This window comes from Aythya fuligula, chromosome 14, assembly GCF_009819795.1.
Source record: "Aythya fuligula isolate bAytFul2 chromosome 14, bAytFul2.pri, whole genome shotgun sequence".
Taxonomy (NCBI): Eukaryota; Metazoa; Chordata; class Aves; order Anseriformes; family Anatidae; genus Aythya; species Aythya fuligula.
This window is the reverse complement of record NC_045572.1, coordinates 2,945,690-2,957,981: the sequence shown is the minus strand read 5'-3', so window position 1 is coordinate 2,957,981 and position 12,292 is coordinate 2,945,690.

The window sequence follows — 12,292 nt, the reverse complement described above, 5'->3', positions numbered from 1 at the left end:
TTCCAGAGAGTGTGGGAGAAAAAGTGCATTATCATTTTTGTCCTCAGCATCAGGACAGGTGCTCCTGTCCAGCAAAAGTAAAGTTTTGTATTTCAGTCTCAAGTATATTGTTTATCAATTTACTTGAAGTCTCTTAGCATGTCGACATTTAGAGAGGTGCACATGGGACAAAAGAAAGACCATCAAACTTTCATTCATAATCCCTACCAAATTTCTATTATATTCAAAGCTCATCAAAGCTCGAATAGACAATTACTTTTCCCTCTCTAAAAACAACAGCTGGCACAGTGCAGAAACCTGTACTTTCTGCTTTGTTCCTCAGATATCTGAAACCAACTAGTGCAAAAGTTCAGTCTCATTTCAGACAAATCAACCTATACATACTCAAAAATCACACTAATTTAGGTACATGTCATGCTGTGATGTCTGTGATGACTGTATTTTAGCTGGCCACGCAAACTTTCTTGATGGTAAGTATTCATGTTTTCTTTTTTTACTTTTTTATTTTTTTATTTTTTCCCATGGGTAGATCCTTGCTGATTTTCTCTTGCAGTATTTTCTCTTGTGGTTATAATTTCCTTAAGGTATGTGTATGTGGTTCACACCAGTTCTTTTATAGCAAGGAAAAAAATGGTTCTTATGGTGAAGGCGGTGAAAAAAAGCCATTCTTTTTGGGAAAGCACTGCAGGGTATCTGCTGACCTGCAGACCCGTTAGTTTACTTTTACTCCCAAGAGATGTCACAAAATTTAGTCTTCTTTGAGTGCCTACATGTCTGTAATTTTTTGCTTTCTCCAAGTTAAGTTGCTAGTGTCAGGTTTCAACTAGTGTCAGTGTTTTATTGTTGTTGTTGTTGTTTTCCTGTGCATAATGTCAGCTCTATAAACTCCCCAACAATGTCCTCAATTTAGTTTAATTGTCTTCTTGCAGGTGTCAGAAATCAGCTGACAGTCATTCTTGGAAGTCTTCCCTATTAGAACAATGAACTCTAATCTTTTTACTGTAGCTGACACACGGGTAACTACTAACGAATACCTTGACAACTGCACTGCTACCATTTGTCACTTACCTTCCACAGCTTTATGAATCACCATTTACGTCATAACTGGAATATCATATTTGAAGAAAAAAAAAAATAAAAAGGTTATTTTATCCTCATTCATTGCCCAGGATGGTTTAAAGATAAGAGCATTTAACTGCATCTCATTCCTGCATGCATGGCATACCCAAGTTTGGTTAAAGCTTTGCTCATTCTTAACCAATGGAAGGCAACACTTCCTTTCTCCTCACACTCAAGTCATTCCTTATGTTTTTCTTCACAACTCACAGCAACAAAAATCTGCTTTCCATAATGTCTGGTTTTATTACTGTGCTTGAATATGTCCCCTGCAAGAAAATACAAGCAGCATGCTGTGATTTAAAAACTGTGTCCATGTTCACAGTTAACTCATTCAGTCTCAGAGATCACTCTGCATGTGTCTATGCGTGTATAGTAAGTACTTTAGCACAAAAGTGATTTTGTACAATCTAAAAATGCCCAGGAGGCAAATTGTTTCATTAAAGTTCATAGTCAAAATCAACTTTGCAGGGGAAGGGTTATCTGTCTTTTCCAAATTCCTTATTGCAGCCTGAAAGCTTGTGAAAAAAAGAAAAAACAACAACAACAACAAAAGGTAAACAATATTCTCATGGGTGTTTAGCAGCTGAGTTTTAGAGAGTCATTTATTGTCGTTGTTGTTTGGTTGTGGTTTTTTTTATTATTATTTTTTTTTTCCTGGTTTTGCTTGTTTTTAAATTGCTGTTTATTGAAACTACAAATCACAGCAGGGGTCAGTTAGTGTAACTGTAAATGTGTTTATGGTTGTCACCTACGTTTTATCCATTAAAGGACCACACAACAAATGTTGCTTGAAATGCAAGCAGTGCCCTATTACTATATTCTGACCTTTGGATCACTAACTTTTTTAGAAGATGAGGTTTAATTCACTGTGTGTGTGTGTGTACATGCACATGGTGCCCATTCGTGACAACCATCTCAGTCTGGGCACTGGGCTCTGACATCCCTCCCAGACCCCCAATGCCACCACCCCCATCCCCAAGCTCCTGGGAAAATCCCCCTGTCCAAACCCCTCTGGCAGCCAGGGCTCCCAGGGACAGCTGGGAACCTTTCCCCAAACCTATTAGCCTCTAGAATTTTTCAGGGCTGGTTAAACATCCTGCTCTTTCCCCTTCAAATCCCAATTTTTCTCCTTGCTTTAACACAGATAGTGTTCTTGAACAGCACAAACAGTAGTCACATGCCTAGACATGCGTGAGCTGAGGTACCTGAGTTTACATTCTTCTCCCCAATTTAAAATTATTCAGAAGAAAATTATGAGTTCTTTTTATCTTTGAAAATTCAAAGTTTACATTATTTCATTTTTAAAAAGTAGCCCCTACTGTCTTGAATAATCTTCCTGATTGCACTAAAACCACGAAACGAAGCCTGACCCTTTTCATTATGTTCCTTTTTTCTTGACACAGCCTTGGGGATTACTGTGATCTCAAGAGGATCAAGTTGCACCTTACTTGGCAACATGTGTTAGCAGTAACTGGGAAAGCTAGGAGCACCCTTCTCCCTTTTTACCACCATATGATTGTATTTTATTCTTCATCTTCCAAGACTTAGTAAAATAACATGGTAAATCGACTTAGGGCAAAGAATGACTTATTCATGGATGTTAATTTGAATATCACAGTGGAACACTTTTGATGTTCCATATCAAGACTAACATGTTGCCTTTCCTACCTGATTCCCCTCATCTCATCTACCAATAAATTCACCAAAACAAACCTATCACAAACTCACCAAAAGAAGCATGCAGAGTAGGCATATACATGGCATATACCTTGCCACTTCCTGAGCTAACTTCAGGGCAGACAATTCAAATATTTATTCTATATAAATTTCATACACATGAATGCCTATTTGCTCAGTTCCTGTTAATGCCTTCAGTCTTTTGCTTTAATGTCTATAACTTTAGTCAAATTACTTCCAAAGAAAAAGACCAAGACTGACATATACCAGACATTTCCTTAAAAATCAGAAATTCTAACTTATTGTTTCAGTGTTAAAATGCTGCTTTAGTCATGAATGGTAAGAATGACTTATCTGTGTGAGTTTTATGAAACAGCATGATTATTCTCTAACTTGGCTTCTTATGCACAGTGAATGGGGGAGCAAAATGTTTTTCTATCCCAAGCAAAGACAAAGCAAAATCTTTCAAAATTTCTCACAAAATCACTTTTTCTTTTGCCTCTGAACAGCTAACAGTCTGGTGAGTACAGAAATCATCTGGGATGACAGAGTCACAGAATCAAATATTTATTTGCCTTTGAAGCTAAGATGCTAAACAAAACTTCACATTTTAAGTGTGTTACACTTCAGCCTTTCCACTTAAAATTATTAGCTAGATCAGAGACACTGACCTGGTAAGCATGTTGTGCACAGAAGTTATGTGGATGAATATTTAATCCTTAATAGTTACTTTTTTATACAGAATGAAAAAGATCCTTTGTGGAAGGATCTTTGTGGAAGGATCCCCACCGAAGTGCCACTGTTACCCATCTATGATCTGGATAACTTTTGCTGATCTCTTCCCAGATGTGCTTTTCTTTCTTTCCTTTTTCTCCTGACAAATACATTTTTATTATTTTTCTAAAATAACATATAATCAAAAGAAAAATGCATGACCGATTCTATTTGTAGTATATATATATATATTTTTATGTGAATAGCAATACATAAACATTTATTTAAGTAAAGACTTGTTTTGTGTGCAAATGACTTCTACAATAAAACACTTAGAAAAACATATCAACGGTGTTTTCAGTAAGATCAAAAATATGTTTGATAAATAATTCATTTATACCTACTGTGCATAATAATCACTCTTCTTAAGGCAGTATTTCTTGGAAAAAAAAAATCATTAACCAACAAGTTGTCTGGAAGTATGATGTGCGGCCTTTTACATGGAAAAAAATTAAACATTCATAAATAAGGGATCTGGGTTTGTTTAAAAATTTGAGCTTCTTCAAAATTCTGGGTTTGTTGCTGTTTTTTTCTTTTTACATAGCATCTATTCTGGATTCTAGTTAAGTGCATACATGTATATCATGAAAAGATTTCTGTCTTTGTCTATCCCCCACAGCTGCAAACCTGTACCACCCTTCCATCTGATCCTGACATTCAAGGAGGATGCTGAGGATGTCACTGTAGTTCAGGGCTTGCTGAACTACAGTAGATGAAGACAGTAGATGAGAAAGCAGTGCTTTGGTATTTGCAGTGATTACAGGATAGAATTTTCTCTGAAGATCAAGAAATCATAACATTGGAGAGAAAAGAATTCTAATCTGGAGGATGAATGTTACTGTTCACCAGCTTCAGCTTTCATATCTGAGAGATCATTGGAGCCAAATATACGGCTTCTCCCTTTGGTGGGGCGAGGAAATATCAATATCTTTCAGTGCTTTCAATTATTGCAGTGCACGAAGATTTCAGGTACAAATTACTTCAAGAAATAAAACCATGCTTGTAAAAGTGCAGTTTCAATAGTTAAACCACATTGTATCTATCGCAAAGGGCAACAGCTATACCAACATACTTCACCAAAGGTTCCCTTCTTCAGTTCAGGCATCTGATTGCCCACATAAAATTTCACTCTTCTTTTTCATATTGTTAATCACCAAATCTAGAGTCCTGGCAGAAAGTCAGTTTGTTTTACCCACCACGAGATTAATTTAAATAAGCTGATTTTATTTTCTTCAGTAGCATTGGTTTAAGCTTTAAACACTCTCAGAAGAAATAGAGTTGGTACAGAACATGCATGCATCTTTCATATCACCCAGACCAGGCTGAAATCAACCGGTCTTTCAGCTGACTTATGGGGCTTTGACTTAGTCCAATATTCAGCCAGAGCCAGCATGAACTTTTTAAGGGTCCAAAAAACAGTCAGCATTCATAACTCTAACCAGGATTGCTGGGGACTAGAAATGGAAAGGCAGTGGTGCCGGGTGACACAGGTGGCTGGCAGGCATGGGGAGAAATGCTGATTGAGCCAGGAAGGCCTAATGCACACGCAGAGATAGAGGGCGGACTGTTGATAAAATGTAGTGAGACAGGCTACAAAGAATAAAGCCTTCTTGAAGGCACAAGTGTGAGGGTTTGCTTTCAGCATCCTACTGACGTCCAGGAACAGCTATTCTATTATGTAACCTGTAGGTACTGTGCAGTTTATGTAAAGTATGTGTTGCAATAGTATCTTATGTTAAGTGGCTTTAATCAACCTATCCTAAAGGCCTTTGTAATGAAGAACAGACCCATTTTGCTCAGGACCTTCCAACCTCTGTGAGAAGTGTGACAATTTTCATTATCCTCCACATTAGCATTCTAAAAACAGGAGTGGTAGGATGGAGCATCAACAAAAGGTCACTTTAAAGCTATGTGAGGTAGCACAGTCTCTCCTTTTTTTTTTTTCTTTTTTCTTTTTTTTCCACACTTAAGAGCCACTAGAGAAATTGCATTTTCAAGAAGAGCAAAGTCGTTTGGATATATAAGTAATATATCAAAAAATAAGTTATCCAAATATAATATAAGTAATATATAAGTAATTAAAAACATATTAAAATATTGCCTTAATCTAAAAACAGGATGTAGCAATGAAAAGAAAGCCAGTGAAGAGAAATTGGAGAGACCCCTGTAAAGACTTGAGGAAACTGGACAGAACTCCCAAGAGCTTCTTACTGGATGCTGGTAATTTCACCCTGCTACACGGTGCAGAGCGGATTTGTATTTCTATAACCTGGGAAGGATCAGTGTGTTGCAATCAACAAATTACAATTTGAATAAATTCCAGCTTTTGCCAACATTATTTCTTTACTTGCTGAGGAAAAAAAAGACACCTATAGTAAGAATACGTCAGTTCAGCAGTCAATTAAAAGGAGAGTGAAATATCGGACACCATGACATCGCAATCTATGTGCAAGTTTTTAATGTGGAACCTTTTTGGCTTCTAGCAGGAGGATATGTGGCACTGCTTAAACAAACTGATAATTTAGTTGTAACACGCTGGAAAGTCTTGGCCACCAGCCATATGATTTTTTCTCCTGAGTAGTTACCTCCGTGATCCAAAAAAGTAAATAAAAAGGAGTACACTTACCATCTTAATTAAATTTATGCTTAGCACTTCCCAAGTCCTAGAAAACACTGGAACTTATTGCAATTATATACTTTTAATACGTTTCTGAAAATATGCAAAATTCCATGAAGCCTATTGTCTCTGTCCTGAGCGTAATACAACTGTCTAAAACTATGCACAGATCTTATTTCAGTGCAGTGTAGCTACCTGGTGGAGTAGGTTCTTAGCTGTCCAACCCACAACTGATTACTTAAATGCCCACAATTTTCTAAAATTGTTTAGACCATATTTGGTGTGACTGGGTAGCCATGCATTCAGTACTGCAGAGGCAGCGAGGACTGTTTTGGTAAGATTTCAGAAATCCCAGTCATTGCTAAGAAATCAATCCACTGCTTTATGAACTAAGATCAATTCGTATACTTCTTAATTGTCAGTTCACTGAAAATGTATGGTATGAACAAATGTTCTGGGCTACTACAGTTCTTTGAGAAGGCAAATTAAGGAGGGCAGGTGTTTGAATAAAATGCACAGAACTAAAAATAAATGAGAAGAAATACTGTCTACATACTTGCTACATAGGCCTGATGAACTGCAGCTATAAAAAAAGAAGGAAAGAAACCTCTGAAAAAGACTGACTACACCACCAGGACAAAGACTGTCAAGCCTGTGGCTACAGAAGACACATGAGCTAGAAGTGACAAGCAGACTAAAAATATGCAGAGAAGTGAAGAAGGTGAAGTCACAAATATTCAGGCAGTTTTGCCAAGTTCAGAAAAAGGACTGCTTACAGGTACACTAAAAGTGCACCTGTAACTTGCACTTGTAAAAAAGTGCACTTGTAACACAGGCTCTGTGTATTGGTAAGCTGCTTTGCATGAACGTGCAACTTAGTTCTACAGAGTTTCACTATTCAATAAGATAAACTACCTCTTCAATGTAATTGAAGCAAGGCTTATATGTTATACTGTTTCACTGTTTATTCTGTACACTATTTGGTCGTCAATATTTCAGCTAAAATTTTTACCTTACTTTTGACCCATGTATGTAGGATTATTTTTAGCAAATGTAGATGACCCTGGGTTTTCCTATTGCCCAGGATTCCTGGCCATATTAGGATCCATTCCATAGTTACATGGATGATTATTACTTGTGTTTTATTCAATATACTAACAGAAAGATTTAGTATCTCAATATTAAATAAACTAGATTTTTTTTTCATTATTAAATATTTATATCGGAAGATTTCTACCAAAAAAAAAAAAAAAAAAAAAAAAAAAGGACAACTAGTGAGTTTAAACAAGCAGAAGTAAAATTAACTGAAGAATACAGAAGTATTTTTCAATCAGTATCAGTATCATCAATGGCAGCAAATCCAATAATTACATTAATGAGCTTAGTTGAGCTGAAAGGACTGGGTGGCCTTCTGAAAACATATTCTGAGATCAGCCATGTTCCTAGAATGAGCTGTACAAAATAACACACCCATGCTCTATCACCCTTCCTGGTCAAAGAGTGACTTGACATCTTGCACGCCAGTAGGCTTTCCATAGTGTGTTACAGTCAAACACATGCCCAGGCCTACCCACACAACCTTACGCAAGCATTACAAAGCAATTTTTTTGAGAAAATGCCAAATTGATTAAAATTCACTTTGAGGTAACAGACCCAGGTTGCAACCTGGTAAATTATGATTCAGTACTGGGGTGGGGGCATGCAACCACTTTGAGAACCATCAAACACCGGAACAGATTGTACACAGAAGCTGTGGGAACTCTATAGCCTTGGAAATATTCAGAGCTCAACTGAATAAAGTCCTGAGGAACCTGCTCTAACTGGTCCTAGCTTTGAGCACGAGCTCCTGGGGTCCCTTCCAACTTAAACTATTCTCTAATGACAATGTTCTGTTTCTCAGAATATTGGTTACATAAACAATGATTTTCCATCCACCAAATATTTGCTGCATGTGGGGCATTTGCTTTGACAGGACAGTCAGTCAGTGTCCAGAGGATCACTTCTGTTCTGATACTGAGGAAAAAAAAGGCAGTAGAGATTGAGGATCCTGGCAAACCTGTTCCCTTTCTAGCGCTGTCAGATATGTGGCTACAGTTATCTAGCTCTGGATGAGATGCTGGTTACACAGAGACATTTCTAACATTAAAATTAAGTTTCAGTTTGTTCTGTAATGCTTTGCTTTAACACTACCATTCCTCTACCTGCTATGAGATTCACTATTTGTCTCTGTTCTACAGTATTCTTTACTCATAACACACTTTTCTGATGTAACAATTGTCCAAGAAGCTGAAAGCATGAAGAGCCTATTTAAAAATGGGGTTCCTTTTATTCCTTCAGTTTATGTTTGAAGCTTTAAAAACTAAAGCAGATGAGAGAGCACTGTCCATGACAGTGGGGAGGCAGAAGCTACATCGTAAGACCTCATTTTGGCTATAAACAAAAGGAGAAATTGCACCATTAGCCACCCTCCGGGCAGTGAGGGCAACCTTTCTATCCCCAGAGAGAGTACAGAACTGGCTGTGATAACAAGCTGGCCTTTACACATGGGGTGCATAGCAGGTGGGGTACCACCAACTTACATTAAACTCCCAAGGTTTTTTCTTAGCACTTCAGCACCTCATGCAGACCACAAGCTAAGCAGACTTCACAGTTCCTCCCTGCCCAGTCAGCAGAAGCTGTTTTAGCTAGCATTCTTCTCCACTTGGCATATGCAGGAGAAGCAGAGAGCAAAAAGTTGCTGCCGCCTCGTGAGGACTGCAGTTGTGCTGCTTCCCACCTGCTGTCTCCCACTGTCCACACTGCTCTCCTTGTACAACACTCTCCTGCTTCGCTGTCACCAGCCACACTTGTTATCAATAGAAAGAATCTGAAAGAATTCCTCTGCACCATAATAACACTTCAAAACATCACATAGGAGGAATATAAAACCCTTACAATATAGGATGCTTCTGTACTTTAAAAATCTAAGTTTGTTGTTGTTGTTTTGAGCAATTTCTATAGAGTTGTGTGTGGTGAAGAAGGAAAGAGGACATTTTGTAAAGGTATCAATAAAAAGATAGGAGATGACAGCGTTGCCTGAAAAAAAAAAAAAAAGAAAACAAAAAAAAAAAAGCAATTAGATAGGCAATTAGAATAGAACAAAATTATTTTGGTTATTTCCACCAAGAACTTTGGAGAAAAAAAAAACTGTAACGTGCTGAGCTTTGCAAAGGATTTAAGGTTCAGCTCCTACTGTATTTCATGGGATACAGGTATCTTGTTGAGAATCTCAGACCCAAAATTCATAGAAAGAAACATTTCATAAGGGACATGAATGTATTTTTATAATTTTTTAGTAGCTTGAGAAACCAGTCAGACTCCTGCCTCTCCTGAGCTTTCAGGAGAGATGGTGCTTACACAATAACTGCTACTGAAATGCCATGGATAAATCATGATGCTGGGCTGCAGCATCACCTCAGAAGCATTACTTAATTGATGTTATCAAGAAGATTATTTTCTCTTGACTTCACCAAGAGAAAATAATAGAGGAAATGCATTTTAAAGCTAACTATTGCCTGAAGATAAAAGGATGATCTGACCCTGTCAGCAATTTCATTTAAACCCTCACAGTATACCTTTATCTATGCATTTACAAAAACAACAACAACGCTCCAGTTCCAAGTCCCAACTATTACAGATCTGTTTAGGTTTGGGGGTTTTGTTTTTTGGTTTGTTTTTAACACTTACACTTTTATTATATCTATTTAATATATTAGGCACTTTTGATATAAATATTATGTATAAAGCAATAAAAATATTTTAGAAATCAATTGCAGAATTTGATAATGCAATCCTTTCAATAGCATTTTTTCACTGGTGGTGTTGTTCCAAAACATTGTAATAACCCAGAAATAATCTGAGTTTTTTTGATTCATTGTACAGACTCATTCCAAGTAAGAAATCATGATCATCGTATTCAAAAATACACAGCTACTGGGTAAAACTTCTGACTGCAGACTGACTATAAACTGTCACTGGGCAAAAATTCCTGAACATTCACCAACATTTTTTGAACAATGAGTTAATACAACTCAATGTGTCTCTGAAAGAATAATGCTACTCCTCCAGAAAGCTGGCAGGTGAGCATAATGGTAGAATAAAAAGATGGTTTTGACTAAACCTAAAATGGTTTATCAAGGCAAAAAGACTTAGAGCTTGCATATGTGTTTTCACATAAATGATACGTTATGCATGCATTTGTGTCTGAATACTTTTTTTTTTCAAAATAAACACTTCAATTTAAAAAATATTCCTTTGATGATATTAGTCCAGAAAATAGTTCTCAATAATTATTTTATTTTTATTTGAACAAAACGAAACTCACACAAGCCAAATGACTAGCTCCAATCCTTTCATTTAGCAGACACTCACATTTTCACTTATTAACTTGAAGATAATCTTCCTTTGTTCTCTCTCACTCTGAGCAAGAATTTCAATTGATTGCATCTCAGAAGGGGCATTATATTCTTAAAATACAAGATGTCAGTCAGATTACCACTAAGCATTCAAGTGTAAACCCAATGTAGACAAATCACCACCTGTAATAATCACTGTAATTGTTTTTATATGTATCTATTACTGAATTTTTAGAAAACTTCTGTTTGTGAATAAAACTGTCACTTCTCAGCTAATCATAAGAAATTGCTTATTTTATATTCCAGGACATTTAAAAGGTTTTCACTCAGCATTATATTTAATGTTGTATATTACATTAATCTTGTAGCTGTCTGACAGTTCTGTAAATGTCCAGCTCAGTGTTTAGATGAGTGTTGGTACAGAGCAGGCTGTCAAACATTCATCAAAAAGCAGCAATCCTTTCAACAGTTTTGGCTCCAAATGATAATTCATTTTTAATTTAATTTATCTGATATCAAAATACAAGCTTGGGCAATATTAATTTGGATTTAACAGTGGTATGTTTTTTCCTTAAATTGGGACAGACACTACACGCACATTTTCAGAAACAAAACATGTAAGAAAAAGATCAGCCCTGCAGTATATTCCCTCTCTTCTTTCACTTTCTCCTACCTTCTACTTCTCCTCACCCTGAGAAAAACCCAAAGTAAAACACCAGGACATCAAATTAGGAATTCACCCAGAAGGCACGCGAGCATCTAAATTCCGCACAGAATCTCATCGAAAGAGCTAATCTATAGCTTAGGTGAATAATGACAGTTAACTACTTCTAAAAGAAAAAGCAGAAAAATAGCAAGTGTCATAACTTTGAATGTAAAAGCTACGTCTTTCTCCCCCAGTTTCCACACCTGGCTTGTTGAGCACCAGTAACTATAGCAACTCGCTCGGTGTGCCAGGACTCCGGCATCGCTCCGAGGCTCTTTGGCTGCGCAGTGCCGCTGAAGCGGCTGTTGTGCAAGCCACCAAACCAATCTGCACTCACAGGACATCGCTGTCCTCCAAATCCTCCCTCCTCTGTCTCCTAGCAAGTGCTGGGAGGGTTATCTTGTTTATAAAATCCTCCTAAACTCCCTCTCTGCCTACTCATTGTAGAACAAAACCCCTGTCTTTGGTGGTTGTACGGGAACTTAAGGCAACTAGGCAGTTAGGCACCTCAAGTTAGTAAAACACATTCAATATTTCAACCTTAAAATAGCTATATTACTGTCCCAAAATGTTGCAAAAGAATAACACTGGTAAGCTCCTATCAAAAGAGAACAAAAAGTGGCAACCATTGCAGTGCAAGACAGTAGATTACCACTGCAAAAAAACAGATATATTTTTTTTACCTATGGACCCTTAACACACTTCCATCTTTGCCATGACAAAATAGCTGCCTCAGCACAGCCGCTCATGCATGAAACACACTTAAACACAAGTGCTGTTTAATACTGAAGCTTCCTCCAAAAGTGGCACTAACTCCTAGCACCAGAAATAAGGTGCTCCAGTAAATGATTCCAAAAAAATCAAGCTGGAAATAAAACAGATCAATTTATTAGTATTTGGTAACTCTTCATTTTAATGGAATTTTTGTTTTAAAATACCTAACAAGGAGTCACGGAAATCCTTTAAACAACTATTACCATGCATTTGCAAATACGAGCAGAGAGT